General features: G+C 39.9%; 1 long non-coding RNA gene across 5 annotated transcripts; it reads left to right on the top strand.

Annotated features, from left to right (window-relative positions):
* Positions 3,515-7,449, top strand: LOC110433792. 5 transcript variants are annotated; one of them, XR_002451111.1, is made up of 5 exons: positions 3,515-3,950; positions 4,264-4,321; positions 4,693-4,876; positions 5,347-5,464; positions 5,611-7,449. It is a non-coding gene; the product is annotated as an uncharacterized LOC110433792 (long non-coding RNA). The 5 variants fall into 5 exon arrangements; XR_002451110.1 differs by having other exon boundaries at positions 4,693-5,238; XR_002451113.1 differs by having other exon boundaries at positions 4,693-5,464; positions 5,611-7,063; positions 7,170-7,449.

The raw sequence follows: 8,324 nt of genomic DNA, 5'->3' as shown, positions 1-8,324 counted from the left end.
GAAGAAGTTTGATGCGAGGCTTCAAACATACACCCACGCACGGCAGAATTCAAAAGCGCCAACCGCATGCGCTCACCATCGCGGCAGGCCGGGTTCGAAGCCTGCGAAGTGCGAACAAGGAATTAAAAAAACGAGATTAGACGCGACGCGAGCAGGAGTCAGGACGAAACTGCCGTTGATCCCACCGGCCGGCCGCCTCCTCTGTCCTCTCAGATCCGCTAGACCAATCCGGCCGTGACCGTCGCGAGCTGGTCGTGATCCTCACCGCCAACTCTTCATTGCCACGCTCGATCTACGGCCAGACGCCAAACCCTGCTGCCTACCCACAGCTACTGTGATCGCCGGCGCCGCACAGATCGCAGGCCACACCACCTCGGCGACACCGCGATCCTACTCCTACACCCACGACACAGGTATTGCTGGCCGACTGGCCGTCGACCCATCACAGTTCACAGGCCACAGCCACGATCCTACGCCCACGACACAGGTACTACTGGTCGTCGAGGCGTATGTCGACCATCGCAGGCCCCAGCCTCTGCTCTCTATGGATTAGATGTCGAATTTTTTTCATTCTAGATCAATATGTACCGGTGCCAGGGTATGCTTTCATGTGTTGCAAATGTCAGAATTCTTTTTATTTGTGAACTGAGGTCATATAGAATTCTATATACAGCTCAATTTACCAAAACCAAAAGTTCAGTTTTCAGAAGATGGGACAAGAGTAACTAACCCATGATCTGAATTTTAGTGCATAAAACAAAATCATAGGGGAATTCAGATGGCTAAAGGGAGAATGAGAGAGACTGAACCTTCCGAGGCATGTTCCCAAGAGTTTCCATCATCAGAGCCAAGTGGTCCTATAAAATAGGTAACAAACAGACCGTTCAGTTGATTAAACGACGATAACAATATCCCCCTACAACCAACATTAATATTTCTATTTATGTGCCTACAATTTCATATGTTAGGATGTGGTGCTTGAGAATGTTTCCTATGTTCGGATGTGCATAATTGGTCAAACAAATATTTTTATTTATGTGTCTAAAATTTCTTTTCTGACTATATATGGTCGTTAATATGGCTTGAAATAGATGATGTTGAGACTTTATAGATTGTAATATTTGTTAAACTGCTTCCCAGCGAGAGTATTAATAGTATTTCAAAAACGGAAATTTGTATTTCTCTGGTCATGGATATATTCTCTCAGATTTTGTATTTCTCAGGTCAAGGATATTTTTTCTCAAATACACTAAGCTTGCATGTTGCTTGCCATTGTTAAACCGCTTCCCAGCGTGAGTCTTAATAGTATTTCAAAAATGGAAATTTGTATTTCTCTGGTCATGGATATATTTTCTCAGATTTTGTATTTCTCAGATCATGGATATTTTTTCTCAAATACACTCTGAAGCTTGCATGTTGCTTGCCGTGCTGGATAATTGTTCATTTTGTCGGTTATCAAAATTTTATCTCCCATTGCAACACACGGGCCTTGTTATGCAAGAGTGTTTTCTAGATTACATACATGATCATATACAATTACATAAAACTTACACTATGGAAAAAAATTATCATCTTGATTATTTTCATGCTTCCTTAAAATAAACCCGTGGCGTTAGCACGGGATTGATTTAGGAGCACAATTGACATAGATTCTTACATAGGCATGACATCAAATTCGCATGAATAGAGCAATCGAGCAGGTAATAGAACAGAAAAGTTCTACATGCAACTCATTATTGTCAGTCCACTGGTACTTCAGTTTTTGCAAGACATTACATCTGGCAACCAGAACTATATAGCTTGACCTTGTTTCTGTAGAAAGAAAAGGTGAGCACAAATAGAACAGCTGGAAAGTTCAGTCCCTTTTCTGTAACCTAAAGTAGAATTGACAAAATGCAGTTAGCACAAAACAATTCTAACACAGTTCTTCGATTTGAACCTACATGCTGTAGTGTAGGCTATTTTGCAAGATCATAATAGAGAGGAACCCACAAGCATATCACAACAAAAATCTGTTTGCATAGCAAAATCTCTTAGTGCGCCTCAAATGTTGCACATCAAAGTTGGTGAATTCATTAAAATACTTTCAATTCCATAAATATTTCAGTAGCTAGGTTGGCGGCTGAGGTTGCTGGGTACATCTTTTACAGGACTGAATATATTTTTTAAATTCTAAAGTGCCCCACTATATGATACATATATTTGTATCAGTGCAATCTTTCACAACTTATAGCGTACACAAATAACGTATGGCTCCTCATTAATTTTGATGCAAATGCCAATTTTACAAGTCTGAAAATTATAAATTTAATAATGTGAAATTAGTTCAATGCCAAACCAAATATTGGGAGAACGGTTGCAGAATCCAGAAAATTGAACATAATCTCGACACAGTGACGAACGCACAGCAGGCCATAAAACCCTTGTGGCCTGGCTGATGCCCAGCTGAATATCCTACTTCAAAATGTCTACGCTGAGAGATATACACTGCACTAAGTGATATCACCAACATCGCAGGTATGCTTTCAATATGTATATATATACACAACACTTTTGGGGTGTTTTTTTTTTCAATTTCCTATATATGTCCAAACAACCACTTTAGATGAGGCCTCGCGGAAGAGGGAGAAAAGAAACATACAACAATGGATTCTTCAGTTCAGATGTCCAATGAACAGGGAGAAGAGATGAAGAGGAAACAACATCAATACCGAGTGTGGAAGAAGGTTGTATCCCAAAATAGTAGCACTTCTTATGCTTTTGGCTGAAACAGTGCAAACATCATCACCCCACGAGTACTTAATCTCTTTGATGCTTACATTTACACCATTAGCCTAGATGATTAATCCCATCCCGTGCTCAACCATTGTGCAAACCAATCATAGAAAATGAGGCTAATGCAGACCGAGGTGTGGCCAAAGACTGACTACACAGAAATCAGAGCCATCTACAGACGAAATTCTTGGCGTACATTTTGAAGTGTCACGCAAATGAATATTTTGACAGCTTCCTTAGAGATTTCCAAGTCATGTTTAAGGACTTTGACGGATTATAACTTAGATGGTTAATGTGAGAAATAATTTTATTATGTCTTTTTATGCAAAAGTGCTTCTCGAATTGTATATATGCTCAAATACAATTATGTAAAAAACATCTTTAGGTTGTTTTTATTATGTGTATCTCTAAAATAAAAACCGTGGCGTTAGCACGGGTATTATACTAGTGTTTGATAGTGCATTTTGATGTTGTATCCATAAACTCACCCAAAAGTTTGAATTCTCCCCTAAACCATCCGGCGGCTTCCAGAGACAGAAGCAGGTGCCACGTCACCCTGAATGTTTTCAGCCGTCAGATCTTTGATCGTGTGGTCATCAATGCTTGTAGTCGCTTCGGTTAAAATCTACTTCTTCTAGCTCTTCGTCGATCTTGGTGGATTTTTCTAGCTTCTGCTGATTCGCGTCTGAATCTGGTCGAGCAAATATATACGGCTGCTTCGGCTTCTACTTTCCTTCCACGCTTCTTCCCTTCTTCTTGTCTGTTCCCGACGCTTTGCCTCCCGAGGCGACCCGCAACCTAGGGTTCCTGCGTCGCTGCAGTTCCCACGGATGCGCCTCCCACGGCGGCGTCTCCGGCCGTCCCCATTGAAGGTGGCGGCGCAGCCAATATTGGCGCAGTGGCTGTCGATGGCGGCTAACGCACCGGCCCTCGGCGGCAGCGGCGGCTCGGCAGCCCGCTACGGGCGCTGCTCGGCGCGGCGCCCCCCGGCGAGGGCAGCCCCAGCACTAGCGCCCCTGGTCGCGGAAGCCCCGGCACCACAATCCCTACGGTGAGGCCTAGCAGCCCGGCCGTAGGCGCGCGCGACGCCTCCGGTGTGGATCCTCGGCGCAGGCAGGCCAGCGCCGTAGCTCAGGCGCCGGCATGTAGCAGTAATCTGGAGCGACAGGATCCAGGTGATGGCCTCTCTCCCTTCTAGCTCCTTCCCTTCCCATGGCGGACTAAGGATGGGCGTTCATATTATTCTTACCCTGCTACAATTCTTCTATGGTCTTTCTGTCGCTGAAAGATGTCTCTTATGCATCGTGTGTCTGAATTCCTAGCCAATAATATATGTCCATATTTTAGTTCCCATCTAATGAAAATATATATCCCTTTGTTCCTTCTCTACAGGTCCGTGGAGCTAGCAAAGCATTATTCTCACCTTTATGTTCCAAATGTCCTTTACTTTTGTATATTCATTTACCCTTTTTAAATTTTTTTTTGCAGATGTGATTTGTTAATGTATATTGATTGTTAGCCTGCTCTTAGGCAACCACAGAACAAGGTATATCTCCTTTACTTATGAACTTCTTTATGAACTTCTTTCTGTAGCCAGTAATACACATTGGGACACTGTTTATCTTCCTTACCAGTGAGCAGACCATACTACTAAAATGAGGATTCAGGATATTTTTTCCCTCAGCATGCCAGATACTTTGCTAAAATTTTGTGCTATATATGTTGGATTCCTAAAAACTGCAATACTTTGTTTGTTAGGTAATAAATTGTTAATCATTACTTAAGTTCATCATGCCTCATCAAATGGTTAGAACAATTATCTAAGTTTGAGTTATGCAGTTTTGAGTCCAATTTTTCTGCAAAGAGGCAGCTCTGCAGCGACTGCTTATTTAGCAATGCAAATTGTGGATCATGCAGTTTTTCCAAGTGATTCTCGGATGGAAGAGACTGCCACGTCGCCCTGAATTGCTCTGGCCATTCGATCTTCCGTTGGATGGCTGAGTTTGTGTGCGGCGGATTTTGCGATGGAAAAATAGCATCACAACCACAACTCTAATTCTTCTCAGCCTATAAAAATGAAAACTGCAAACATGTTAAACCAGTATAGACGCCTGCTTCCATGCACTTTCCATTATTTCGTACTCATGTATCATTCGTTGTGTTTTAGATTCAATGTATGATAATAGTCACATATTATTTATCCAAGATTCCAAGGACACCATTTAATCTTCTAATGTTGCATCACGCAAAATGCACACTGCAATATGTGATTTTGCCTTAACCACTAGATAAATGTTGCCAATACAATCAAAATTTGCAAAGGCTATCTCTTGCATAGATTAATGATTTAAATTTTTCAAAAATGGTCTTTCTCCTTGTTCATGTATGACTTGAGACCAATGAACAACTCCAATTCCTTAGTTCTCAGGCTATAAAAATGAAAACTGCAAACATGTTAAACCAGTATAGACAGCGCCTGCTTCCATGCACTTTCCATTATTTTCTATTCATGTATCATTTGTTGTGTTTTAAATTTCCTGTATGTTAATTATTCATATGTTATTTTTGCAGGACCCCAAGGACATCATTTCATCTTCTAATGTTGCGTCCGTGCACAAAACACACCATAATATGTGCTTTTGCCTTAACCACTGAATAAATGCTGCCAATACAATCAAAATTTACAAAGGTTATCTCCTGCATAGATTAATGATTTAAATTTCTCAAAAATGGTCTTTCTCCTTGTTCATGTATTTCCATGACTTGAGACTAATGAAATAAAAAGGCCATACATGTGCAAACAACACTGAATTGTTTCCTTGTTGTACCCTGCAGGATCCTAATTTCAAAAAACAACTGTTTGTGGAAAGTTTCTCTGAAAGGTGAGTGCTTGTGAGAATGTATTACATGAATATTCTACCCGTTTCTACTTAAAATCTCACAAGTGCTAATACAAAATTGACTGGTGACCTTCCAATCAATATTTTGGCTCATTTTCAAAGCCATCCTTAATAGTCATTACGAATGTTTCATGTCTTACATCTTGTCTTCCTTTCAAGAATGAGAGGTTGCTCTACTCATTCTTTTTTCTGGCGATGCAAATTCATATCTATTTCTATACACGGGGTGTGGTTTTCTAATTCATTGGGCAGTCTAAGTCCTTGTGCATGTTCCACAGAGTATCATTTACATAATCAAAACCAATGATTAATCAGTTCTTAGCTATTCCATTTTTACACCAATTGTGTTCTTTTTTTAAAAAAATAGATATTGTTTTACATTTCCACTTCATATAAAGAAAACACTAATGCTACTTTACAAAACTTGGAATCTCATAAGCCATTGCAACATCAAACGAAACCACCTAAATACGTGTTCTCTCTCTCTCTAATGTTTCAAGAATATGGTAATATCACATTCTGAGAATACTGTACTTCCCTTCGATGTTGAGTTTCAGTGGAGGTTCTGCCTAAAGTCAATTTTCTTTTAGCACTGGCTTTTCTATAACTTTCCAAACCGGTGTACTTGCCCCCTTTTTTTTCACTTCTGCAGATAATAATATGCAGTATTCCTGCCTGCTCGAGAAAAAAAAGAATAATCTGCTTACAAAATATGCAAATAGCATTTACATTGTCACATATTGATCTTCGTGTGTACAAGGAGCATGTAGTAAGCAGAGAAGATCATAATTGACCAAGACAGCATCGGATAGAAAAGAGTCTGGGATAGCTAAGCTTGAAGCTGCGTACAATCTTCTTTTGGGGATTTGTTTGTTTAGATCCAGGACAACTTGGACAGCCCGATCTCAATCTCACACCAAACAAAGCCCCCTTTCCAAAAAGGTTTATGTGATAGAACTCGAGAAAGTTGATAATGCACTGGGAACCACAGAATTTAACAGCTTGGCTTCATTGTGAATGCTTAATTTTTTTATTGGTTGGCCAATTATATATAAATTCATTGCTATCTGAAGTACGGGTCAGACTAGGGATTATACAACCTTCGGCCTGTTTCAGATCAGCATGCAGGACAACTTTGCACTGGATGATTTCGGTCACCGGATGGTTTTCTTAGGGGATTTGTTAGTGGATCCTTTGAAATTTGTAATCAACCTGTAATATGTGTTTTCAGCACCCTTTTATTTCTTAATTAGTTGAAAGGCAGGGCTCCTGCCATCTCTCTCATCCCCCCACCAATGTGCTATTTTTCATGGTTACCGGGAGGCTCCAACCTTCGATGTACTGCCTCAAAAAGAGTAGGGAGATAAGACAGTGTTGCAGTGCAAACAGTATATAGTTAAACACACTTTATGCTTCATTTGTGCTTCATCAGTTGTAATCTAGAAATTAACTATCAGTTAGCTGAAATGTGCATTATCTTGCTTACATATGCAGACTGCATCAGCTCCTGGACCAACAAAGGCAAAATGTAGCCGCTGATTAACCAAAATACTAACAGAGCAGCATCAAGCCATCAACAGCTAGGCAGTTCTACCTAATGTAATGTAATGTAACATATAGACTACCAAGTATATAAAGCATCTGCCAGCGCATATAATATATGTGCCTATATACCATCTTGAATGTGTAATATACACATTCTGAATATATATCTGTGTACCTTATTACTCATACTACAATCTACATATTCAATATATTTTCTCTATGTTCAAAATTTTTCATGTGCCTCCCTATGCGCGCGATGGCGCGCGCCTTGCACTAGTTTCTTGTATACAAAACATGACCATCCATGTGTCGTAGAAGTGGTTTTTAATTATATAAATTCTAAATAAAGTTCAAAAGTCACGAAACTTGGCGACAAGTTGTGTTATCGCATGCGGAGGGTGTGATAAAAAATTCATAAGGTTTCGAGTAAGTTGCGACATTGGATATCTAAAACCCAGACATCTCCACATGTGATCACATTTGATCGCATGGAGAGATGTTTGAGTTTTAAACATCTGGTATCGCAACTTGCTCGAAACCTTATGAATTTTTTATCACAGCCTCCACATGCGATAAGACGACACATCGCCAAGTTTAGTGATTTTTGGACTTCATTTGAAATTTATATAATTAAAAATCACTTTTCCCTCACATTCCTCGACATGTTACGTCAGCGAGAGGGTTGAGATTTCACGTGTGGCTGTGGATACGACCTCAACATACACTGAATATCTTGACTATAATTTTTGGAATAATTGAATTCCAATATTCCATGTACCTGCAGTTCAAATTTGAATTATGTAAAAAAATTTAAGAAACAAGATTAATTAGTTAAATATAGTAAAAAAATTAAATTAATGCAAAATTTTAAAATGTATTCAGAAATTGGGTCACAAGTGGGTCACAAGGACAAAAAAAACTTAGATCCAAAATCAAAATAAAAAAAATAAAAAAGTCAACTCCTCTTTGCCGAGAGCCTGTCCAGATGGCGGGACTGGCTGACTCTCGGCAAAGGATGTTTGTGGAGAAAAAAGTAGCCTATTACTTTGCCGAGAGCCTGTCTCTCTGTGGCTCTCGGCAAAGGGTATTTTCCAAAAAAAAAAA

This window comes from Sorghum bicolor, chromosome 3, assembly GCF_000003195.3.
Source record: "Sorghum bicolor cultivar BTx623 chromosome 3, Sorghum_bicolor_NCBIv3, whole genome shotgun sequence".
Lineage (NCBI taxonomy): Eukaryota > Viridiplantae > Streptophyta > Magnoliopsida > Poales > Poaceae > Sorghum > Sorghum bicolor.
This window is presented reverse-complemented; position numbering and strand designations above follow the sequence as displayed.